General features: G+C 43.1%; 1 pseudogene across 1 annotated transcript; it reads left to right on the top strand.

The window, feature by feature from the left end:
- Positions 1–22,605: 22,605 nt before the first annotated feature.
- Positions 22,606–23,311, top strand: LOC113609899 (60S ribosomal protein L13 pseudogene; annotated as a pseudogene). The gene has a single exon (XR_003428860.1). The product of XR_003428860.1 is annotated as a 60S ribosomal protein L13 pseudogene (transcript).
- The last annotated feature ends 3,929 nt before the right edge of the window (positions 23,312–27,240 follow it).

The raw sequence follows: 27,240 nt of genomic DNA on the forward strand, positions 1-27,240 counted from the left end.
CTATTCAGAGGATGCCCAACATGTACTTTGGAGGTAAACAGAACTGAGTTCCAGTTTTACTTTGTCATGTACTAGCTGTGTGATTTGTGGCAGGTTACATAATATGTCTAAATCTTCTCACCTATAAAATGGGACTAATAAAGATGCTCGTTTTCTGAAGTTATAATGAGTATTAAATGAGATACTTAGCGCAGTGCCTGGAACATTAGAAGGGCTCAAAATATATTAGTTGCTATTGTTATTTTGCTTAACAAGTTAACCCTGGCAGCTCTGTGGTAGGCAAATGGAATTTGGAGAAAGTGACAGAAGACATGTATTCATAAAATGTCAGGCATGGTATTAGGTTTGAAGCACCAAAGACACATAAAGCTTGACCCTAACCCTCACACACAATCAAAGTAGGCTGATAAGACTTATTAGGGTCATTAGGTATGGTTGTGCAGGTTGTGCACTGCACCATGATGCCACATCTAAAAGGGTATCATTCACATTTTAGACATCACAAATTTGCACATTTACTACATTTTAAGCAGATGACAGTCAAGTGTCTTGTTCTAATAAAATGAGTACACTATAACAATTTTCCAACAGATGGAAATAAAATGTCTTAAGGAAGGGAATGGTAGATTGTTATATTAATGGCTCCAATGAATCATGTTTCCTGGTATCCACACTCTTGTGTAGTTCTCTGCCATATTGACTCTGAACTTGGCTTTAGCCACTGGGACATCAGCAAATGTGACATGAGTAGAGCTTGCAGAACTCCCAGTTATGAGAGCCAGTATCTCTGATTTTCTAGGACTTTCCCTCACCATCAAAATATGGCTGCTGCTGATCCAAAACAGCTATAGGCATCTTCATTCAAAGCAGGAAGGAGAGGTATAGGCAATGCCAACTAGAGCTTCACTTATCAGAAAAGCAAAAAAACTTTCCAGCAATATTTGAGCAGACTTTCATTTATATGTCCTTGACCAGATCTATGTCACATGGCCATCCTTAGCTGCAAGGGAGTCTGGAGAGTAGAATACTTACCTTTTCCAGGCTCTGTAGTAAAATATGGCAAGCAAATAAGAGTCTGGGAAAGGTTGTTGGGTTGGCTAAACAGCAATGTCTGCTGTAGAACTTTTAATCATGGATCCCACATGCAGCCGTTCTCCCATTAATACCACAAAGGCATGCAACATGGAGATGGTAAGACACTAACCAATTTCCAAGTATACATGAAAATTTTTAAGGTTGGAAGGTTGGTTATTCGTCTTTGAGCCAGGCTCAATTCATTTCTATTGAACCTTCATAATAGTGCCTCTACAAAGAGATCAGAAAGCTTCTTTTAAATCAAAGGTGCCTGCTGTTAGCAAAATAAAAAGCCTGAGTTATGCATCACCAATCCTAAGCCAGGGACTGTCAAAGTTTATGGACTGAGACTCATTAGTAAGAATTTTATTTTATATCATAATCTAGAATACATGTACCCACATACATATTTCATAAAACAATACCTATCCTTATTATATGGTATATTTTCTATTATATTTAATATATCAAATACATTTTCTAATATATTTAAATTTTTTTTAAATTGGTTATGACCCACTGAATTAATTTCGCCACCCACTAATGGGTCATGATCTGTAGTTTAAAAAGTACTATCATAAGCAGAGGCCAGGAACAACATTTTTCTAGGCAAAGGGGATGGCAGATGCAAAGGCCCTGAATTTGGAGTTCTGAGAACCTAAGAAGGCCAGGAGGGTTGGAGCCTGTTGGGTGGGAAATGAAGTGGGAAAGCTCAGCAGAGACCTGTCATGAAGTCTACAGGCCACAGCAGGAAGTTTGGGATTTACTTTTACTCTAATGGAAGCTCCCAGTGGCTTTAAGCAGGGAAATGACATGATATAATCTACTTTCTAAAATAGTTTCTCCTGACCTCATGCACAGGCCAAGGATGATTCCAGACTGACCTAATTTCCTCTAAATTTAAACAAGCCTGGAATGACTTTAAGATCCTCCACAGAGGATTCTCTCACTCACCACACATTCATTCCATCAAACTCATTTCCTGGTTCCTTCCCTTGCATATGGGCTCCTACCCTCTGCTGGGCTCCTCTGGAGACCGGAGTCTTGCAGAAATACCGAAGTTTTAGAATTCTCCCTCCATCAAGATGAGTACCCTTATTGTCCTCCCATCACTAAATATCCATGAATTTAAGGGCCACACTGCCCCGCTGACTGGAGTCCTGCACACCCAGAGATTTTTTTTATTTGCTGATTTGCAACATTGACACTTGGAAGGACATCTCTTCGTTTTGGCAGGGAGCTCCTTGCAGCTTGGAAGCACGTCTCCTCTACCAGTGGGGGTCTCCACGTCTGCCGGGACATCTGCAGCGCCTTCTGTTGGGAGATGCCACCAGGGGGCTAAGTCCCGGTGTCACACAGACTGCAGAGGAAGCTGGCGGGGTGAGGGGTTGCATAACAGCAGACGAGCAGATTTCCCAGGGCCTGGGCCTCCTTCTTGGCCAGTCCCCAGGAGATGAGTTCCAGCTGCTTTTCTTTTCTTAATCTTCCTCCTCTTCCCATCCCCCTTTCCAGCTGGGCCCCCAAACCCTCCCTCCTCTGGCCAACCCCCAAGCCATACAAGATTTTGGGTGGAAAGCATGACTGTCAAAAGGGAGGAGTCCAGGGACTGGGCAGCTGAAAGGCGGAGGGGGATCCTCTCCACTTCTGGAGACCTGTTCCACGGCTCTAGCATCTCCTGTCTGGGTAAAGACCATGAGGTGCGGCAAACAGAGCAAATGTGTTTTCCTTCAGCCAGTTAACCCCCTCACGTCCCTCTGGCCCTGGAGAACATCCAACCAGATTTCTTTTATTTACCTGTAGTTTCCAAAATAGGCATTTTCAAGGCCTGGAAGTAAAGATATTTTAGGAAAAAGATAGAGGCAGGCAGAGGAGGAAGAAGGAAAGAAGAGGTTGCTTTGAAAAGGGAGACCTAAGTGAGTCAGTAAATTGTAATGGTTAAGGGCAGAGGTCCAGAGTCACATCAAACCTGGTTTACAAGACTGTCGTTGCCATGTGTTCACCATGTGAAATAGGGTTGGCTCTTTTCACCTTGCTGAGCCTCTGTTTCCTTACCTGTGAAATGGACATATTTATACCTGCTTTCAAGACTGAGAAGTAAATGGGGATTCTTAATGCAATTATTATCTACCCTGGTAGGAATTTGATAAATGGTAGCTTTATTATAGTTAATATTATTCACGTAAAAAGAGCATTGGAAAAGGAGCTGCCAGGTACTTTTGATGGAAAGAAAACCGGGAGAGCAGCTGTTGAGGAGTTTCAGAAACATGAGCTGTAAGTTTAATATTGTGTATATTTTTAAATCAGATTTGGTAGCTTCCCACAGACTCTGTATCTCTTATCAGTCATGATCTTTACAAGTGTTGTGATGTATGAAAGATGAGTAGATATGTTTATCCCCATTTCACAGATGAAGAAATTGAGACCCAGGAGGTGATGATATGATAATGAACATAAAAGTACCTGGGGGCTTCCCGGGTGGCGCAGTGGTTGAGAGTCCGCCTGCCGATGCAGGGGACACGGGTTCGTGCCCCGGTCCGGGAAGATCCCACATGCTGTGGAGCGGCTGGGCCTGTGAGCCGTGGCCGCTGATCCTGCGCGTCCGGGGCCTGTGCTCCGCAGCGGGAGAGGCCACAGCAGTGGGAGGCCCGCGTACCGCAAAAAAAAAAAAAAAAAAAAAAAAAGTACCTGGTATATTGCAACATAGTACACAACAAGATTATTTCTTGTTTTTTGTTGTCACACAAACTGACAAGCAGTAGGACAGTGTCCAAAACCCAAATGTCCTAAGTCTGTCTTCAGTGTTCTCCGCACTGGGTCTCAAAAGAGGAAGGAAAACTAGGCTTACGTGCGAAGAGAAACTGTCCCAAGTTTAGGCAGATGGAGGAAGGCCTCAGGTATGAACTTGATGATTTATGGGGTTATATCTTCAAGCCTCCGAGGGCTGAGAGAAAGCAGGGCCAGGCAGGAAAGGCCAAGGCCAATCAGTGTTCCCAGAAGTAATGTCTGAAGTTTGCAGCCACAGTGATAATAGATGTAAAATGGGAGGTAAACATAATCTAAAAACAAAGCATATTAAATAGAAATATCTCCCCAGTGAAAAATCCTTTTGAAGGCAAGTCAAGCTTAGAAACAAAGAAACCATTCCCAATGACATAAAATTAGGGGGTTGCATTTTATAATACCAAACAACTAAAGGGTCTTATTCTTTCCTTTCAAGCCCTGGAAATCATGGCTTGGATTTCAACCAGGAAGACCACAGAACTGGTTCTGGATCCCAATCAGTGATTTCACTAATGAGAACCAAACTGAGTGTGGGTTACTTGCTGAAAATAAACATAAATCAGAAATCACACTTGCACTGGCAGATGCCAAAATTATACAAGATGCACATCTGGTCCTGTATTGTCTTTGGAAGGTTTCTGAACACTACTTTTTTTCTTTACATATTTTGTAATCTCTGTTTGCTCTCCTAATGGATCCTTCTGAGTCTTCTTTGTATAAAATTAAAACTGATATTTCCTTTAGGGTAACTGGCTACCTGGATAGCTTGCAAGCCCCTTAAACTCAGGATGTCCAAAAATAGGAAATAGACATCATTATTTCCCCCCAACAAACACATATGTCCCCCTGTATTCCACCTCTCAGGAGCAGCTCTCCCATTCACCCTGTCACTCAAAACCAGAAACCTGGGCGCCCTCCTTGAGTGCCCTTTCCCCACTTGCTGCTCTTCCTATCAGCCACTAAGCTCTCTCAAACTCCCTCAGATCTCTACACTTCCCTCCATCTCTTCTCACCCACATCTGACACAGGCTCCCATCTTCACTTCTGTGGATTGTTAAGCGACAGACATAAAGGCTTCAAGCCTCAGCAGCTAGGCCCTGGACTCCCGGCGGTTTGCCCGCCCCCCCCACACTCCAGACCTCAGCAACCTGCACAGCAGCTGCAAGGTCCCTACAGCACCGAGCCTCAAGCAGCTACTCTACCAGGCCAACCCCTCTAACGGTCCCCACAGGCCAGCGCTGAGGGCCAAGAGAAAGGAATGCTTCCAGACCAGCCAAGGAGAAGGAGCTGGGGAGATAGACAAAGGTACGGGTGACCCGACAGATGAGCAGACAGAGTTGCTCAGGTCATGTGCCGCTACTCTGTGGCCTCTAAGCAATTACAGCCATTGTTTAAGTGTACAGTTCAGTGACCTTAATACATTCATATACCTGTGCCACCTTCACCACCATCCATCTCCAGCACTTTTCGACCTTCCCAAATTGAAACTACATGCCTGTTAAACATAGCTCCCCGTTCCCCCCTCCCCCAGCCCCTGGCAACCACCATTCCACTCTGTCTCTGTGAATCTTACTACTCTATGTACCTCATATAAGTGGAATCGTATAATATTTGTCCTCTTCTTTTTGGCTTATTTCACTAAGAATAATGCCTTCAAGATTCAGCCATGTTGTAGCATGTATCAATATCAGAATGTCCTCCCTTTTTAAGGTTGAATAGTATTTCATTGTATGTATATACCAACTTTTGTTTATCCACTCATCCATCAATGGACACTTGGGTTATTTACACACTTTGGCTATTGTGAATAATGCTGCTATGAACATGTACTAACATCTGTTCAAGTCTGTGCTTTCAAGTCTTTTGGGTATATACTCAGAAGTCCAATCGCTGAATCATATGGTTTAATTGTCTTTTAATTTCTTACCTCCTCCAAAAGACTGTAAACACTTAGGAGACAAAGACTGATTCTTGACACAAATATTTGTTGAATAACTGATCATGAACCCAAGTAAAAAGGATTTTGTAAGAGACTGAAAGTTATGAAGATAAAGGATGGGAAAGGCAGGAGGGGTTTGGGGCCTTCAAAAGGTTCAGATCCTCGTGAAATTTACAAATCTTTGATCAAGATCTTAAACAAATGACAGGATGGGTGGGAGGCTCCCAGGAAGGCCTTATCACTGGTGGCTAAGCTCACAGGCTTTGGAGCCAGACCACCGCCCCCCTACTCTGCCACCCTGGGGGAGAAAAGAGCATAGACTCAATTTCCAAAAGTGCTTCTTGGCCTTGTGTATCTTTCATCATCTTCTTTTAGACATAGGTTAGTAGCCAAAGGACTAACAACTTCATTAGTCTGCCTACTTAGCAGAAAAAGAAAACATTGTTTCGCACGTGCCTATTAGAAAAGAAGCCAACTATATAAACCCACTCATTCTAGCTCTGTTGATTGAACAGTGATATAAATGAAATATTATTCCTAAAACTGAAAAAATGTTAATAAATGAGTACAACCCTTTTAGCCTTCATCTATACCTGATTTTCCCCTTGGAAAATAAATGTAATTTTTTTGAGGAGCGTATTGTGATAGCCCACCCTGTAACCATTTGTTTGTTAATGTATTCGTTATTCATTCAAAGTCTAGTGATTCATTCTTTCATTCAACAACTCTTGTTAGTATTTCAAAGTAAAATTTAAAAAAGCAAACAAACAAAAAACACTTACATATAATTCCTTTGGCCATCATGCTAGACACTTGAGGAATAAAAAAGCAGAAACCTCAGCCCCTGACAGTCCAGAGAAAGGTTTGTTGAGAAGAGAAAAATAATACACAGGAAGGAACCAGAGCTTATGATCCAGACAGGGCTGAGACTTTCCTGCTAAGAGCTGTTCAAATACAGGGCAGAGTTTACATATGTAAATGAGAAGGCTCCATTAAAATAAACTAAGTGGCTGCCCACAGGTAGAAAGAAAGGAGGGGCAGTGGGCTAGGCTAGAGGAACAGGCCTCCTGAAACTTACCTCCAAAGTACCCATCTTACCTGCTGAAAATTCTCTGCATTTTAATGTCTCTTATCCTTCCATTGTCTCCCCCCGCTACCCCCGAAGCCTGCTCCTACCTCCTTCCCCTAGATGGTAAGCCATTTAGTATTTTGATTATAAAGCATAAAGTTAGGTGTACAGGGGGAGGGTTGATTAAACAACTTCTAAAATTCCCAAAGGTTTAATGATCTAAAATTCACAAGAGGAAATTCCCTGGTGGTCCAGTGGTTAGGACTCTGCACTTTCACTGCCAGAGCCCGGTTCAATCCCTGGTCGGGGAACTAAGATCCCACAAGCCATGCGCCACGGCCAAAAATTAAAAAAAAAAAATTCACAAGAATATCATTTATTTGAGCACTTACTAATATGTCAGATATTTTACACTCATCGTCTCACTTGATTCTTACAACAACTCTAAGAGAGACATACGTTTTTTACGTCTATTGTACAGATGAAGAAACACAGCCATGGAGAGTTCAATATCATGGCCAGGTTCACAGAGAAGTGGCAGAACCCAGGACTGTCAGACTGTAAAGCCCATCTTCTAAATGCTTAAGAGTTAAGTATAGATGTCACTCTCTAAATAACTTCTTCCACTGTCTCACAGCCTCGGTAGCCCCTAAACCACACTTATCTATCCTCCCTGTTGTACATTTACATAAATGTCTTTCCAAAGTATGAGCTCCTTGAGAGAGGGAACATGTAGTGACCATCTTTGTAATACTCTCTGCTCAGAACACAGGACCTGGCACACAGTAGGTGCTTAAATGTTTAGTTAATTAATGATATCAGTCACCAGAAACTTAATAATCATAAGCACACTGCATACTCACCAAGTGTGCATGAAGATTTTGCACCTTTCTTCTGCTCTGCGTGTTATTATTGGAGACTATGTCTCTGAATATAACATTAGTTCTTTTTTCATATTTACTGAGCACTTCCTTTAAAAAAAAAAAATTGCTTATTTATGGCTGCACCAGGTCTTAGTTGCCGCACAGGGGATCTTCATTGCAGCATGCAGGCTCCAGTCCCCCAACCAGGGATTGAACCCAGGCCCCCTGCATTGGGAGTGTGGAATCCTACCCACTGGACCACCAGGGAAGTCCCTACTGAGCACTTCCTGAAAGCCAAATACTGTGCTAGCTCCTTTAAAGGATACAAAGATAATTAAGACATAGCTGCTATCCTCCTGAAGCCTACAGTTTATGAGACAAGATAGACACATAAACAAGTGAGTTGGCTGCAAAGCAGATTGTGACAGGCAGTAAGGCAGAGACATAAATATAACATTGAATTTGATGCCCTTGATTGGAAGATGCATCCTGATTTTAGGTATTATTGAGAGAGAAAAGCTGCTGATAATTAACCCACACACAACAGTGATTTGAAGATGCATCCTTATTTCAGAGACGTTAAAATGTTTTAAAAATGTGCAATGTGTTTTAACAATGTGGATGAACCTTGAGAACACTATTCTAATTAAAAGAAACCAGTCACAAAAGATCACATACAGTATGATTCCATTTGTATGAAATGTCCTGAATAGGCAACTCTATAGAGACAGAAGGTAGAGTAGTGGTTGATTAGGGCTGGAGAAGATTTGGGAAGCGGGTAGGGGTGTGGATTGGTGAGTGATAGCTAAAGAGTATGGAATGGGGGGGATGAAAGTATTCTAGAATTGATTGTGAGGATGGTTACACAATTCTGTGACTATGCAAAAAGCCATTTAAAAAAAAGCCATTGAATTGTATACTTTAAATGGACGAATTGTATGGTGTGTGAATTATATCTCAGTATAGCTACAGCTCAAAATAGCACAATGGGAGGGCAGGGGCTGGCAGGGGTGGGGGGGAGAGATTAAGTCAGATGGGAAGGGATTGAGGGAAGCTTTTAGGCATGGGCATTGACGCTCAGAATATAGGTAGGAATCGTGCCATACAGAAATAGAAAATGGAGTCAGGGAAGGTGATCCAAGCAGAGGTAACAGCTTTAGCAAAGTCCAGGAAGCCAGGGTACTGGATAAAGTGCAAGTATTAGCTGAAGGAAAGGAGCTGTGGGTGGAGGAAAGGCTCGCAGGCAGACTGGCCCACCTGGGGGAAGGCATCGAACGTTGGGCTACAGACTGTGTTTTTTTTCAGCTTGTGAAAAGAAGCCTTGCAATTTTCCCCAAGTGCCAACCTTTAAAATTTTGGCAACCCCATACTCGAAGTGAGCGTACTTGGGCTTTTCTTCTAGCCACAGGGCACGGTTACTGACATGACAGGCAGTAAAATCCCCTTTGGAATTTGGAGCCAGATGACACAAAGGTTAGAAAGGCAAAGAGCATTGCCACTGGAAGAGCGGAACTTAAACAGATGCTGGGAAGAACCGGGGTTTGTGGCAGGGAGCCATGAAATTCCAAAGGTCACTTCAGCAGAGCCAGGAAGCTGAAAGCAAGAAGTTATCAGCGTGCTAGGACTCACACGGGAAGAATAGAATCGCACTCCTTTTCCAAAGAGAGTGAAAACTGAGAACACAATGAAATGGAGGGGAGGAAGTGTGCAGAGTTAAGGGAAAGAAAACAACTGGCATCTCAGGCTGAGGAGAGCCAGCGAATTGAAGCAGGAGCTCCTGGGCTCAAATACTGTTTTCTGGGAGCCGAAGCCTGAATTTGCCTGCTCTGAGCTAAGTGAAAAGAGCCTGGGGCCACGGAGGACACCAGCGTACAGAGGAGGCACAGATCAGGGTTGAAAGGTCCCCTCGCTGGGTGATTCCCCTGAGCCCTGCAGGTAGGAAACAGTCCTGGGTGCCCCCTTACTGCCCCTGTTCCTGGGAAGGGGATTCCAGGCAGCCCTCCTAACTCAGTCCAGCTCCAAAGAGGGAGGTAAAGGAGTGTGGAGAGGAGTGTGGAGAGGAGTGTGGAGAGGAGTGTGGAGAGGAGTGTGGAGAGGAGTGTGGAGAGGAGTGTGGAGAGGAGTGTGGAGAGGTGGAGGGACTGCAGAAGGCAGAGCAGCTGGGAACCCAGGTGGGGGAGCATCCTACGAACAAACAGAGAAGAAAATCGCGAGGCCCACTTGGGTCTGTCTGCCCTTTGGCTCATCTCGTCCGTTTCCGGGAGAGCTTTTGTAAGTTTTAAGGGAGTCAGTTACTCAATTTAAATAATATGAACAGCACAGTCCCCTTTTCTTTTTTTTTATTTGGCCACGCCGAGCAGCTTGCAGGACCTTTGTTCCCCGACCAGGTATCCAACCCGGCCCCGGCAGTGAAAGCACCGAATCCCAACCACTGGACCACCAGGGAATTTCCCACAGTCCTCTCTTATTCTTCCCCCAAATGCTGACACAGTTCCCAAGATGGACACAGGAGCAGGAACTCAGAAAAGCTGCTACAGAGGGCCGCAGGCATGCCCAGGCCTACTTCCTCAGAGGAAACAGCCTTTGATTTAGAATAATTGTACCCAGGCTACTCAGGCAGGCAAAACATGTTAGCTGTTGGCAATGTGTGCTCAATGGAAGTGTTTATTTACCTGGAGTGTAAACCCGCCCACTACTACAAAGGGTTGGAGGCCCCGGAATTGCAATTTGTGCCTGTCAGTACTCCCTGCCCTCAGAGATTAACTGCTGACAGACGTCATGCAGTCTGAGTCTTTCCAAACAAAATCTGAAACCTTCTCTTCTTGGTCTATACCCTTGTCCCCAGAAAGAGCAGTCACAGGAAGAACCGCTTGGCCAATTCTGTAGATCTGATAAGGCTCTGGTTTTCTTCCTTAAGGTCAAGAGAGGTCTGTCCCCTGTCCCCTTTCTGGATCCAGCTCAGCTCTGCTCTTCAGCCCAGAGGCTGTGACACCTGAGCTCTGGTTCCAGTCAAAGCCACAAAGGTAGGGCACAAAGGTAGGGCAGGGCAGGGCAGGGCAGAGGAATTCTCGTCTGGATGGGCTATGGGTTTTAAAGTGTAACTGGAAGTGGGTATTCCTGTCAAAATGGTAAGTACAGCTGAATGTGGGCTTGGAGGAGGTCCTGAAACCCACTTGGGCTCAGCCCCAGGCAAAAAGCATAAAGATCTACCCCCTCAGAGCCTCCGATTCTGTGAGGTCTGGGATCAGTGCAGAAATCGGCAACTTGAAAAAGCATCCTGGGGCTTCCCTGGTGGCGCAGTGGTTGGGAATCTGCCTGCTAATGCAGGGGACACGGGTTTGAGACCTGGTCTGGGAAGATCCCACATGCCGCGGAGCAACTAAGCCCGTGAGCCACAACTACTGAGCCTGCGCGTCTGAAGCCTGTGCTCCGCAACAAGAGAGGCCGCCATAGTGAGAGGCCCGCGCACTGCGATGAAGAGGGGCCCCCGCTTGCCGCAACTGGAGAAAGCCCTTGCACAGAAACGAAGACCCAACACAGCCAAAAATAAACAAATAAATAAATTTATTAAAAAAAAGAAAAAAGAAAAACATCCTGGACCACACTTCAGAAACATTGAAACAGAAGCTATGGGACACCTTCACAACTCCTGAAACTCACCCACCTGCAGAAGGCATTTTTCCTGGATGGGATGCCCACACCTACCAGGTACCCACTGTTCAACCTGACAGAGCACAGAACTTTCCTACACAATCTGGAGCAATTCTGGTAGACCCCAAAACAGGGACCCTTTCTCTTCTTCCCAATCGCAGTGTGTTTGCTTGTGCAGTTCCCTCCCCCTGCAGCATCAGCGCCTCTATCAAAGCCCTACCTTTACTCAGGGTTCAAGTGCCACCTCTTCCAAGAAGCCTTCCTTTACCTTGTCAAACCACAGTAATTCCTCTTTCCTCTAAATGCACACAATTCCCTTTCTCCTTCTGTTACTTACCTTGTTTGTTTGCTCATCTTGGTCATTTGTGCACATACCTATTCTCCCTGTTAGACTGAGTTCCTGGGTATTAGGCAGAGGCTATACATTATATCATCCATACTACCTGTTTCTTGGACATACATGGCACAAAGGAAAGTAACTTGGAGATAGGGGAAATCAGGTTGCCTCTTCAGTGGATATCTGTTGGTTTTGCCTTCCTGGAACTCATCCACCTTCTTCTGGTAACAGTATTCGTCATTTTACATTCACTCTCAATCCATGCAGAAACCAGATCTCAGGAGCAGTCATGTCACCAAGGTCTAGACAATCCATTTACTCTATCTCCAGATACCATGATTGGTTCAGTGATGGGCACATAACCCAAGCTAAACCAATAAGATTTAACTGTAGGAGTTTTTATTGATTTACTGAGATAAAGAGAAGCTCTTTTTCAACTGAACTTAAAACTGTGAGGATGGGGACTTCCCTGGTGGTCCAGTAGTTAAGACTCCACACTCCCAATGCAGGGGAGGGAACTAGACCCCTGGTCAGGGAACTAGATCCCGCATGCCTCAACTGAGAGCCCGCATGCCACAAGTAAAGGTCCCGCACGCAGCAACGAAGATCCCGAGTGCCGCAACTAAGACCTGGTGGAGCCAAATAACTAAATAAATATTTAAAATTAAAAAAAACAACTGGGAGAATGTGTGCCTGTGGCTTCTAGGGACCACTACCTGGCAAGAGCCTACTTGAAGGTGAAGCCAACATGGAGTAGAGTAGAGCAAATGGACTGGGTTGATGACGTTGAATGTTTGGATCCAGATGTGCCAGAAACTTTGAAATTACATAAACAAACAAATTCTGAATTGGGTCTTCCATTCCTTATAATTAAAAGAACACAGCCTAATGCACCATTTGAACTTTCAATCAGTATAATCCACACACTCCAAGTGAATGTGATTAGACATCTTCCTGTCAAAAGATGGTGGAAGAATTTGACTCTAGTCCCAACTTCAATGAAGGAAACATGCATATTTTTACAGAGTTGAGACTAGAGTATCATGGTAATTTAGTAAGAGGTAGAAACATAATGAATTATATAGTGGCCTGAACTGTGCCCTATCGTGTGAACAGAAGAAAGGCAGCAGCCTGGAGCATGGAGTCCAAAAGTCAGAAATCAGCATTGCCCATCTAAGCTCAGATAAGGAGAAAATGTGCCCTGGCTTACAGACTCAAGTGCTACTGGCAGACCTATACCTGTTGTGGATGAGCCAACCACAGCCTCTAGTTCAAATTTCAATATTCAACAAACAAATTTGTGATGATAACTTCCCCTTGAAACAGTGCCCAGGGAGAAAATATGTTTATCCCATCAATATCAAAGCTGCACATGGTTTGAGATCTAACTGTAAACAAATAAACTGACTTTCTGGTTTCATACACCAGACTCCCTAAGCTTGGTTAATTTCAGCTTTCCTCTTGTGCTGTGAGGACAAAAGTTTCTGGCCCAGGAAACTGTTGGTCAGATCTCAGATGATGTTGAGTTCATCCTGTGAGTTCTCTTTGTACACAGGTTCTAGCATCTGCAATTTATTTTAAAACATATCAGCATTTACAACGTGATATTACATGTGTGTTTCTTAGGTTAAGTCAAAACCCTGGGAGTTAGCAAGAAAGCACAGTGCGGCAGAAGGCAGCTAGCTCTTCATCAGAAGGTGCCACGTTCTAGAGTCAGTCTCTGCATTATCACACCTCAACCAACAACCGATAGGTTGCCAGTAAGTGTACTCAATGTCAGAGATGGGTTTTTATTGGGAAGGTAGTGACATTTTCATGCATATGACTGATGTTAGAAATGGGCTTTCAGTCGTGAAATTAAAGGAATTCAAGGTAGGTAGAGTGGTTAGAAAATACTGTAAAGGTAATCCCTATCCTTACACAAACAAGGTGTAAAAATCTGGTGAGGCCTGGGCCCAAACCTTTAGTGATAGTGCCTGAGGCTTGCCAGCTAATGGCTCCCATGACAAGCCATTGATTCACAAGAACTTCTGATTGTCTGATGCCCACTAGAAGCCATAGAAGCCTTCCTGGAACAAACCTTTCGTGTGGAGCTGGTGGAAACCCCTCAAAGGAATGAGATCTCGGACTTAAGCTCCCAGAACAGTTGTATGAACTATGTTGTGCCTGCTGACTAGTAAATATTTATCTAATAATGTCTGTATATGTGGCAGGACTTGGGCTGAAACTTGCTTTCGTTATAACCTGGTAGTGAAGTATGGGGAAATAGCCAATTTTTACCTTCCTTAAAACTTCTTTGGGGGCTACCATTCTCCACCAACAAGAACCTAAAAGTTTTCTTGACCTAAGTGTCTCATTTCAGATCTCACCACCAAGCTAAAATATCCACTATGCACCATGATGACAATACCCCAGTCCTTTCACATTGCAAGTTAATGGCTGGTACATAGAAAGGCCCTTAGCAAAAACCAACTAATACATTTGACGAGTAAATAAATGAATAGATGATGTAAGTGAACGAATGGATGGACTTGGAAAGCAGTAGAATGAGCATTGCAGGTTCTGAGGCCCTACTGTCCAACTTCCTTTGTAAAACTCTCCCCTCCTAATTGGCTTCCCACCATTATAAACGAATGAGTATTACCCTTTGGGTTAGATCATCTTAAATCTCCTTGGATATAAATTCTTTGAAGGCAGAAATTATGTATTTTTATATTCTGTAAAAAATCCAATGTGTCATTTTTAGATTCTATTATACAATATTTCTGAATATTTCTGTAATGTTATGTACAGTTATCCCTTGGTATTCATGGAGAATTGGTTCCAGGACACCCCCTCGGATCCAAATCTACAGATGCGTAAGCCTCCTATATAAAACAGTGTAGTATTTGCATATAACACACATCCTCTATACTTTCAATCATCCCTAGATTATTTATAATACTTAATACAATGTAAATGCCATGTAAATAGTTCTAAATACAATGTAAATATTATGTAAATAGTTGCCAACTCATGTAAATTTAAGTTTGCTTTTTGGAACTTTCTGGAATTTTTCTTCTAGTATTTTTGATCTGCCATGAGTTTCGCAGAGGGCTGACTCTATCAAAGAATATTTCTATAGTATCCTGTAAAACTCAATGTGCCAAACAGGATGTGTTTCATGAGGACTAACTGCTGATGATGTAAACCTAATAATGATAATAATAAAAATAGCTAATAATATGAAGCATTTACTCAACGCCTGGCTATCCAAGTGCTTTGTAAATGCTAGGTCAATGTTTCACACAATATCCCCGTAAAGGTGGCATTATTATTTCCATTTGACCATTGAAAATTCCAAGAAGTAATATTATTTGCCCAAGGTCACATGGCTCATAAATTCCAGGGCCTGTGTAACCACAAGCCCGTGCCCTGGTCATTGTGATTGTGGAATCTCTGGCTGTGGGATGTTCACCAGAACAGCTGGTCCAGACTCTAGATCAACTGCTGTACTGTCTTAAGGAGTTAGTCATTCCCTGCCCAATTCTCTAAGGATTTAAAGTTCCTGCCTATTCCTCTCCCTTCCTTGGAGAGTTCAGATTTCTCATGAAGAGCAACGTTCATAGACTCTGCCAGGACACCTGTCTGCATGATCTTTTTTTTTTTTGCGATACGTGGGCCTCTCACTGTTGTGGCCCCTCCTGTTGCAGAGGACAGGCTCCGGACGTGCAGGCTCAGCGTCCATGGCTCACGGGCCCAGCCGCTCCGCGGCATGTGGGATCTTCCCAGACCGGGGCACGAACACGTGTCCCCTGCATCGGCAGGCGGACTCTCAACCACTGCGCCACCAGGGAAGCCCTGCATGATCTTTAAGTGTTGACAATTTTGGGATCCCCCAGGACCCCAAGGTTCAAAGAGAAGGTCTGTTGTCCTCTGGTAAAAGAGCCAGCCTTACCTCAAAGACTAATGGCTTTTTTTTTTTCTTCTGGATTGCTGGGAACTGGTTTGGAGAGCAAACAATGCCATGCTTTCTGAAGAGCGTTCCATAGGAAACAGATGTTCAAATTCAGCTTGGGTTCATGTTCTATTGTGGTGGATAATTTCTTGGCTCACCTCTCTGCCTGAGGCACTGCTACCCAGCTGATGGTTGGTGGGGACTGAGTCGCCACAAAGTAAAGGAGGACGACAGCCTTCTGAGCAGGGCATGTGAGGAAACCACCTCTGGCTTTCCCAGGCAGAGGACAGAGGTCCTCAGGAGAAGCCAGCCTCAACCATCGGGGTGTCATTGGCTGCCAGTCGTGCTGGTGGAGAGCCCCGAGCCTCGCACCAGGACTTTCAGCAGCAGGCTGGCAGGCCCACTGCACAGCCGTGACCTGAGACTATGCACGACCTGGCTCAGACTCTGGGGCCTATAGGAAGAAGGAAATTGGATGGGCAAGACACTTCCAGTGTTTCAGAACTGGGATGAAAAGCTCTCTTCCTAATTGATTGGAAACTGTAGAAGATAAGCTGCATTTCCTCCCATCTGCCAGCTGACCCAGGAAGCCCTCCTGTTTCCAGCAGCCACTTTTAGCTGCACTTTGACTGCCGAACACACATCTCTCTCCCAACTTACCATGAGGTCAACCTTTTTAACTCTCGTTCAGAATTATGTGGAGAAGGGAATAATGTCAGGGGCTGGGAGGGTCATGGCAAAGGGGACTATGTTTCATCAGGGTTTGTTTCTTTGCTTTTTTTTTTCTTTTTTGAAGTTGATTGATTTCCTACGTTGCATTTAAACAAATTGCCAATAGACTTTTGAACTCCGTATATGAACTTTCTAGCTATATCCATTAACAGTCCATCTTATTGACCAAAAAAAACCTTTAGCACTACCCCCAAATCTCCAACTCTCATTTGAACTATCAGAACCAATTATAAGTCTCAATCCAGAAAAATCCTTTAAGACTTAAGAAATGATCAAAGCTTAACAATTATATAGTGCTAGGCACAGAAATTTACAAAATAACTCATTTAATCTTTACAAAAACTGTATTATCCTGATTTTACAGAAGAAACAGAGGCACAGAGAAGTTAAGGGATTTGCCTAAATTCACACAGCTGATAAGTGAAAGAGCAGAGTTTCAAACCCTAGCAGCCAGAATCCAGGCTCTAAAATATCAATACTAGACTCCATTCCTTGTTATGCCTCAGTTATTTGTGTTTTAAAGAATTTCTCAGTTTTGTCTAAGTTGTCAAATGTGTTGGCATAAATGCTCTAAGTTTGAAGTGATATCCCCTCTTTCATTTCTAATACTGGTCACTTGTGTTCTCTCCTCAGTCCAGCTAGAGGTTTATCAACTGTATTGATCCTTCAAATAAACCAGCATTTGTCTGGGCCTTCCCTGGTGGCGCAGTGGTTAAGAATCCACCTGCCAATGCAGGGGACACAGGTTCAAGCCCTTGTTCAGGAAGATCCCACATACTGCAGAACAACTAAGCCCGTGCGCCACAACTACTGAGCCTGCACTCCACAACTACTGAAGCCCTTGCGCCTAGAACCTGTGCTCTGCAACGAGAGAAGCCAGCACAATGAGAAGCCCATGCAACGCAACAAAGAGTAGCCCCTGCTCACTGCAACTAGAGGAAGCCCATGCACAGCAACAAAGACCCAACACAGCCAAAAAAGAAAAAAAAGAAAAAAACACAGCATTTGTCTTACTTGATTTTTCTATTTTTGCCCAATTTTTGTGTCATTGATTTCTGCTCTTTATTATTTCCTACCTTCTACTTAATTTTGAGTTTAATTTAACCTTTTTTATCTCAAGTGGAATTCTTAGATGTCGATTTTAGAATTTTTCTTTGTGTCTAATAATATCAGCGTTATAAATTTCCCTCTAAGCACTGCTTTAACTGAATCCCACAAATTCTAATATTTTGTACTTTCATAATCATTCAACTAGAGAGATTTCCTAACTTCTCTCATAATTTCTTTTTTGTCCCATGGGTTGCTTAGAAATGTCTTCTTTAATTTCCAAATATTTGGAGATTTTACAGATTTTTATACTTCTCTCATTTAATTACATTATCATCAAAAAACATACTCATTTTTAACCTATTGAGACATTTTACAACCTGGCATATGGTTTCTCGGTGAATATTCTATGTGTGCTTAAAAAGAATATGTATTCTGCCACTGTTGGGTATAATGTTTCATCTATGCCAATTAGGTCATGTTGATAGTGTTTTCAAATCTATATCCTTACCCATTGTTTATCTACTTATTTTATCAATTATTGAGAGAGGAGTATTAAAATCTCTAACTATAATAGTGTTTGTCTATTTCTCCTTTTAACCCTGTCAGTTTTTACTTCATATATTTTGAAGCTCTTGTTACTAAGTGCATAAACATTTAGGATTGTTATGTCTTCATAATGAATTCGCCTTTTATCATTATGAAATGTCCCTCTGTCTTTGATAATGGTCCTTGTCCTGAAGTTCAAATATAGCCTTAATATAGCCTTATTTTGATTAATATTTGCATGGTATATTTTATTTCATTCTTTTATTTTTAAACTTTGTCCTTATATTTACAGTGTATTTCTTTTAGACAACCTATATGTATCTTGTCCTCTTCCAGTATAACAATGTCTGCTTTTGATGTGTTTAGTCCATTTATATTTAATGCAGTTGTTGATATTGTTGGATTATTTACATCAACCATCTTGCTATTTGTTTCCTATTAATCCCATCTCTTCTTTGTTCATTTTTTTCAGGTTTCCTGCTTTCTTTTAAATTGAGTACTTTTATTTATTTATTTTTTTGTGGTACACGGGCCTCTCACTGTTGTGGCCTCTCCCGTTGCGGAGCACAGGCTCCGGACGCGCAGGCTCAGCAGCCATGGCTCACGGGCCCAGCCGCTCCGTGGCATGTGGGATCTTCCCGGACCGGAGCACGAACTCGTGTCCCCTGCATCGGCAGGCGGACTCTCAACCACTGCGCCACCAGGCAAGCCCTAAATTGAGTATTTTTAGCATGTCATTTAATCTTCTCTTTTAGTTTATACCCACTTTTATCTATTCATTTAGTTTTTGCGGTATGCGGGCCTCTCACTGTTGTGGCCTCTCCCGTTGCGGAGCACAGGCTCCGGACGCGCAGGCTCAGCGGCCATGGCTCACGGGCCCAGCTGCTCCGCTGCATGTGGGATCTTCCCGGACCGGGGCACGAACTCGTGTCCCCTGCATCAGCAGGCGGACTCTCAACCACTGCGCCACCAGGGAAGCCCTATACTCACTTTTTAAATAATGATTGCTATAGGGTTTACAGTATGCATCTTTACCTTATCACAGTTTACCTTCAAATAAAATTGTACTGCTGCATAGATAAAGTTAGACCTTATAACAGTCTGCTTCCATTCCCCCCTTGTCCTGTTAAAACTTTTACTTATACATGTTATTGATCCCAAATATATTGATATTACTTTTGTTTTAAATACTGAATTATTTTTGAAAAAAATTTTAATGAAAAACTTTTACCCACATATTTACGATTTTCAATGATCTTTATTCTTTGGTGTAGAGCTGGTATTTTTTCCTCATAAACTAAAGAAATTCCTTTTCTATTTCTTGTAGTGTAGGCGATAATTACTTTCTAATAATTAGCTGTTGTTTATTTTAATCATTAGCTATTATAATGCAGGCAAGAATTATTTTCTAGTAATTAGCCTTTATTTGTCTAAAAAACCTTTGTTTCATCTGCATTTTAAAAGGTTATGTTTATTGCATATTAGAGTTCTAAGATAATATTTTCTTTCTTTCTATGCTCCTCTGCGTCTTAACATTATTTAACATTAAGCCTCTCTGGCTTAACATTATTTCTGATGTGAAATCAGTGGAAAATCTTACCTTTGTTCCCCTGAATGTAATGTGACTTTCTTTCTCTGGTTGTTTTAACACATGCACTTTATCACTGGTTTTCAGAAAATTGATTAAAATGAATCTTGATTTGGTTCTTTGTATTTATCCTGTTTGGGGTTTGCTAAGCTTATTGCATCTCTTGGTAAATATATATTTTTAAAATCCAATCTGGAATTTCAGCCATTATTTCTTCAAATATCTCCTCCACACTCAATTTACATGTGTTAGATTGCTTGATATTTACCCACAGGTCACTGGGGCTCTATGTATGTATATATGTATGTATGTATGTATTTTCTCTCTCTTTTTCTTTCTGAGCTTCATTTTGAACTTTTTTTTTTTTGGCTATATCTTCAACTTCTTTTTTTTCTTCTGTTGTGTGCAATCATCTGCTAAGTCCATCCAGTGAATTACGCATTTCTGATTTTTAGGTCTAGAAGTTACATTTGGTTCTTTCATTATAATTTTCCACATTTCTCATTGTGTTCATTGAGCTTTTCTTGAAACCCTTAAGTATATTTACAATAGCTCTCTCAAAGTCCTTGTCTGCTAATTCCATCATTTCTGTCATTTATGTATCTGTTTCTACTGACTTTTTTTTCCTGGCTAAGGATCATCTTTTCATGTTTTCCCACATGCCTGGTAATCTTTTTACCAGATTGTGGACACTGTGAGTGTCCTATTGTTGAGTGTCTGGATTTTTGTTGCTTTCCCTTGGAAGGTGCTGGCTGAGCTCTTTTCTTGTAAGCAGTTAATTTAGCTGGGGATCAGCTTGGTCTTTTGAGGTTTATTTTCAAGTATTTCTTGGGAGGGTCTAAAGTATCCTTTATTTTAGGACGACTTTAGCCTTCCTCCTAAGGTGTGGCATTTCTGGAGCCTACTGAATTCTGGCTAATTGGAAGTAGAATGTCTCTCAACCGTCTGCAAGCTCTAGTTATTGTTCAGTTTGCAAGCTTGGTAGTTTTTCTTTCTCTGGTAATAGTTCTATGTGCCCAGCTTATGGAGTCTCACCTTACACATATACAGCCTAATATTTGGCCAAAGACTTAAGGGGATCCTATGAACACGTATACAGCCCTTTTTCTGTAAACCTTCTTTTGGTTTGGGAACTTGCCCCACAAATTCCAGTTGCCCCAACTGCCACAAACTCTGATCTATATCCGTCTCTTCATTTCAGTGAGGCTGCCATGGTCTGCTTGCAACTTCTCTCCCTACTATAGAAAGCCTGGGAAATTAGAGGACTCACCAAATTCGTATTCTTTCTCTCAGGAATCAAAGTTCTGTGTACCTGTTGTTCCAAGTCTGAAGACTGTTGTTTTATATATTTTGTCCAGTTTTCTAGTTACATATTTATTTCAGGGAGGCTAACCAGCTACCAGTTATGCTATTGTGACCACAGCAGAAGTCAAACTTAGGTTTTATGAAAATAACATTTACTGAGCCTCACTCTCCATTAGATATCATGTTAGAATCTTTATCTGCATTGTTTTATTTAATCTTCACTAAACCCCATAAAGTAGGTAAATTTTTTTCTTATTACAGACATAAAACAGGCTTAGGAAGGCAAAGAAACTTGCCCCAGGTCATGTAGCCAGTAAGTTACAAACCAGTACTAAGACATGTCGGACTATCCGCCCTTCTTTCAAAAGTCTCTCCTCCCTTTTAATATTGAATTATTACTTTTGCTGATTATAAAAGTATTACAGGCTTATTAAATGGATGTTTGAAAATATAAAGAAATATAAAAGGAAAAATCTACAGTTTCTATATTTGCACCATCCAGTGACAGCCACTGTTAACATTACATAGATATATTTTCAATATATAAAATGAACAGAAAGGTTAGTTTTATTTTTACAAAACTAGAATCCTACAGAATCCTACCATACATCAATACATACTGCTTGATAAATTGCCTTTTCCATTTAATAATACCTTATAAGCATTTTCCATTAGATGTAAACATCCTTTGAGAACAAGAGTTTTTAGTTTCTATTATCACAAATTTCAACTGTAATCCAAGGTATAGAGAATACCATAATTAACCCTCATGTGCATGCAACCCTCACTTAACTGTGAAATTATTAACATTTTTCAATCTTTGAATATAATTTTTAATGGCTCATATTCTAACACATAGATGTAGCATTGTTAATTTAACCAATTCTGTTGTTGAACATTTGTGTTGTTTCTCATTACTGTAAATAACACTGCAAAGATCTTTCTGAATAAGCCTTTGTGCAAATATAAGATTACTTCCTCAGGATAAATTCCTGAAAATAAAATTATTTGATTAAAGACAATGAACATTTCAAGGCTTTTGAAACATGTTCCCAAAAGGCATACTAGAAAGTTTGTATTAATTTACCTTACTTCCTCCCAATAACAGTTTCCGAGTGCTATTTCACCACATTCTCAAATAACTAAATATTACTCTTTAAACATGTATTTGACTGTTGGACAGGTTGATTGACATGCTGTTATCGCTCTACAATCACCAATCCCCATCCTTCAAATTAGCTGCAGAGAGACTGGCTCTCATATGAGTCAGAATTTACTCAGAGCGAAACATCAAAATGAGACTAGAGAACAATCACCATTGTTTGTTCCACGTATTTTTCCTATAAAAAAATACACCCTGCCTGGGACTTCCTTGGTGGTGCAGTGGTTAAGAATCAACCTGCCAATGCTGGGGACACGGGTTCGAGCCCTGGCCCGGGAAGATCCCACATGCCGCGGAGCAACTAAGCCCATGCGCCACCACTATTGAGCCAGCGCTGTAGAGCCTGCGAGCCACAATTACTGAGCCCGTGTGCCACAACTACTGAAGCCTGTGCGCCCTAGAGCCCGTGCTCCGCAACAAGAGAAGCCACTGCAATGAGAAACCCACGCACCGCAACGAAGAGGAGCCCCTGCTCCCCCCAACTAGAGAAAGCCCGCTCGCAGGAACAAAGACCCAATGCAGCCAAAAATAAAATAAATAAATTTATTAAAAAAAAAAACAACACCCTGTCTTTGCACTCGGAGGAGGCCAGTCGGCCGCAGCCGCGGCGTCCAGCCGGAATGGCATGATCCTGAAGCCCCACTCCCACAAGGGCCGTCAGGGGCGCGGGGCCACGTGGTTCAACCAGCCGGCCGGCAAAATCCGCAGACGCAAGGGCTGGCAGGCCAAGGCGCGCCTCATCGCCCCGCGCCCCACGTCTGGCCTCCTCCAGCCGGTGGTGAGATGCCCCACGGTCAGGTACCACACCAAGGTGGGCGCCAGCAGGGGCTTCAGCCTGGAGGAGCTGAGGGTGGCTGGCATCCACAAGAAGGTGCCCCGGACCATTGGCATCTCAGTGGACCCGAGGCGGCGGAACAAGCGCACGGAGTCCCTGCCGGCCAACGTGCAGCGGCAGAAGGAGTACCGCTCCAAGTTCATCCTCTTCCCCAGGAAGCCCACGACCCTCAAGAAGGGAGACAGCACTGCTGAAGAGCTCAGATTGGCCACCCAGCTGACGGAACCAGTCATGCCCATACGAAACGTCTATAAGGAGGAGAAAGCCAGAGTCATCACAGAGGAGGAGAAGAACTTCAAGGTGGTCGCCAGGCTCCGCATGGCCCACGCCATTGCCTGGCTCTTTGGCATCCCAGCAAAAAGGGCCAAGGAGGCTGCAGAACAGGATGTTGAAAAGAAAAAATAAAGTGCTCTTGGCAAATTGTGATTTAAAAAACAAAAAACACCCTACTTATCCCATATATGTGGTCCTGGTGCCTAACATTTGTACCCACTTAAAAAGGCAAGAATTCCTTATTTTGGCAGCAATGGAGGACAGATGATGGTCCTGGCAAAAGTGGCACCAGCCACCTGTCTGGGACTAGCCCAAAGCTAACACTGGCTAACACTGTGCTCAGCCTTGCATGTGCCTTCCTGTTCTCTCCGCTTGCATCCAGACTTACAAATCAAATCTCCAGAAGTTGGCTCCAACACAGTTTACAAACATGTTTCAATGGGCAGAGAGAAGTTCAGGACACAAGGATGGCTTATGTGAGAGAACCATTCTGTGAGAACTGAGATCCCCTCAAATCACTTCCCCCCCACCCCCGGCCTTGGCACTCAAGCAGAAGATCTGAAAAGATGCCAGGATAGCCCCAGCATTGGAAACTGGCTCTGGACAATAAAGGGACGGGAAAAGCTACAGAAACTAGTCTAAAATGTGCAGCTAGGCCATGTGAATTTCAATACAGAAACTTACATTCTCATTAGAGAGTAAGCTTCATAAGACTGAATTTTGTCTTTTTGGTTCAGAGATTTATCCCAAAGGTAAGAAATAATGGCTGACACATTGTAGGCACTCAATAAATGTTTGTTGAGTGGATTCATTAAATGTGGATTCATTAAATGGAAAGAAAGAATTGGGAAAACCATATTCAACAATTATGTATTAAACACTTTATATATTGAGACAGGAAGGGGGCAGGGCACATTTAAAAGAATGACAGAGCCATTGAGGACACAACATAAACTGGTTAGAACCAACCAGTCCAAGATGGTGGACAAGTCAACTTCCATTAGACCTTGAGCCTCTTTTATGCTCATTGTGATACATCAGCATGCTAAATGACACACCCACAGGCACCATGACAGTTCTGAGGCTGACCATAAAAGGCCAAAAAGTGGGAAGTGACCCAATTCCTGGAAATCTCCGCCCCTTCCCTGAAATAGTTGGAATAATCTTCCCACTCATTAGCCTATGAAATTACCCAGTCCATAAAAACTAACCACCCCGTATCTCAGGGCCACTCTCACTTTCTGAGATGGCCCATACTCCGTCTATGGAGTGTGTATCTCCTTGAATAAATCTGCTTTCACTCTACTTCGGCTCACTCTTGAATTCCGTCCTGTATGAAGCCAAGAGCCCTCACCTGGCAGCCATCCCAGGGACTCACTTGAGACCTGGAACGTGACCATCCTCTCGCACCCCACTCTTCCTGCACCAATATCACTGAGTTAGGAGCTAAGCAGAAACTCAAGGAAGAATTAAAGAAGACTTTCCTTCTGGAGAAGCTGACATACACAAAATAAAAAGCTGAACCCTCAGGAACGGCACAGACAGCAAGTATTCTTGGAGTTCAGAGGAGGGAGAAAGACTTCTTTCTTAAATGATGGGGGAAGGCCATAGAAAGGAGGTCAATCTGGGGCCGGGTCTTGAAGGATGGTATATTAGTTTCCTAGAGCTGCTGTAACAAATTACCACAAACTGGGAGACTTGGAACAACAGAAAACTTTCCAAAGCCAGGCTACAGAGCAGCCCTAATGAAAACACAAGAAAATAGAAAACGTCAAATTGTAGGGTTCCCAATAGACATGCAATCTTCTGAACTGAACTTCCAAAAACTTAAAACAATTTAAAATGCACATGTAATGCATAAGATTGTAACTGAGCAGGACCCCACGGGACCTTCCCAGAACAGACTCCCCTGACCCCCATGTCCTCCGCCTGCCTCTTGTCTATAGAAAAACTGTAGCCTCCTAGGCCTTCCCTGAGTTCCAAAGAGTAAATTTAATCAGAGGAGTGAGAAAATGCAGAAAGAATGAAAAACAGTCAAGCAAGACAAAATAATAATAGTTTAGCCATTAAACAAAGTCAAGGACCTTTAGTTCCTCCTCAAGGGCTACAGATAATCTTCTGAGCCACGTCCTTTCAGCTGTTTTGCAGATACCGAAACCCCCACCAGGTGGAAGAAATTAACTGTATGCTGCCCACAAGCCTGTAGACCCCAGACTGGTTAGAACCAGAAGGTTGATGATGTTGACTCCCAATGACGTCACCACCAACCAATCAAAAGAATATCCACGAGCTGATCACACACCTCACAACCGCCTCCCTCACCTTGTCTTTAAAAACCTTTCCCTGAAAGCGCTGGGGAGTGCCAGTCTTTTAAGCATTAGCTGCCCTGGACTCCTTGCTTGATGCCCTGCAATAAACACTTCACTTTCCTTCATCACAACCGGTGTCTTGGCTTTACTGCGTGCAGGCAAGCGGACCCAAGTTTGGTTCGGTAACAAAATGAGAAAGTTTGCTTCGAAATGATACGTGAGCTTGAAATGAGCTACTTACTATTTAGAAAGAACAAACAATTAAAAGCATGAGGTCTGGGTTAGATTCCTGATTTTTCAATTTACTTACCCTGCAATTTGAGGCCCGTTACTGCCCTTCTCCAGGTCTCGTTTTCCTCATCAGTAAATTAGGGATAATAATATTACCTGTCTTCCGGGGTTGTGCAAAAAAAACCCTCAGTTTTCCTCTTGTGTCCTCCTTTAGTCTCACACTACTGCCACACTCAGAACACTTCTGATACCAGAGGTGTGTGGGTTTTTTCCCACACCAAGTAATTCTCTGTGACACCAGCTGTGTGTGTCTTACAATTTAACTCAGTTCTGATACTGTCTGCCTGGAGATAGCATCAAATCCCACAGGTTAAGGGCTCAGTCCTACAAGACTGTTCCCACTCCACTTCAGATGCCAATCACAAGTCCAGGTTTTCACCTGTCCTCCTGACTGATGAGCTATACACGACCCTTTCCTTCCTCAGAGTCAATTAATTTGCTACAGCAGCTCAGAGGACTCAGGAAAACAGTTCACTTACCGTTTACCAGTATATTATAAAAAGATATAATAAAGGATAGAGATGAACATCCAGATGGAAGAGATGCATAGGGCAAGCTATGTGGCTTCCATGCCCTCTCCGGGTGTGCCCTTCCCCCAGCACCATCATGTGTTCACCAACCTGGAAGCTCTCAGAACCCCGTCCTTTGGGGATTTTTATGGCGGCTTCATCACGTAGGCATGATTGATCACCAGCCCATTTCCAGCCCCTCTTCCGTCTCTGGAGAAAGGAGGGTGGTGCTGAAAATTCCAAGCTTCTAATTATGGTTTGATCTTGCTGGTGACCAGCCCCCATGCAGGAGCCCACCCAGAGTCACCTGACTAAAAGAAAAGACACGGCTATCACCCAGGAAATTCCAAGGGATTTAGGAACCGGGGTTAAAGACCCTGTGTTAGAACGAAAGGTACTCCTAGTGCTCTTACCACTTAGGAGATGTCAGTGGTTTTAGGAGCTCTGTGCCAGGAACCACGGACAGAGACCAGTATATATATTTTCTAACATCTTACAGGTCAGAATAAAGACGAAAAGAGATAATGCATGCAGAGTGCCTTGCCTAGGACCTGGCATGTGGAAACTGCTCGATAAATGTCAACTCACTGTTTTAGGAGGCTGTTAACAGTGGAGAATGAATTTGTTGAGGGGATGGAGAGAGTTATGAAGCTGAAGCCTAAGAGGATATTATAAGACCCAAGCAAGAGATTGTTTACATCTTTTAAAATTAATTAATTGATCTATTTTATTTTTGGCTGCGTTGGGTCTTCGTTGCTGCGCGTGGACTTTCTCTAGTTGTGGCGAGCGGGGGCTACTCTTCGTTGAAGCGCACGGTCTTCTCATTGCAGTGGCTTCTCTTGTTGCGGAGCGCGGGCTGTAGTCGCGCAGGCTCAGTAGTTGTGGCTCGCGGGCTCTAGAGCGCAGGCTCAGTAGTTGTGCATGGACTTAGTTGCTCCATGGCACAAGTAAGGGATCTTCCTGGACCAGGGCTCGAACCCGTGTCCCCC

This window comes from Aethalodelphis obliquidens, unplaced genomic scaffold (assembly GCF_003676395.1).
Source record: "Aethalodelphis obliquidens isolate GAN/ISIS:26980383/991018 unplaced genomic scaffold, ASM367639v1 scaffold59, whole genome shotgun sequence".
Classification (NCBI taxonomy): Eukaryota; Metazoa; Chordata; class Mammalia; order Artiodactyla; family Delphinidae; genus Aethalodelphis; species Aethalodelphis obliquidens.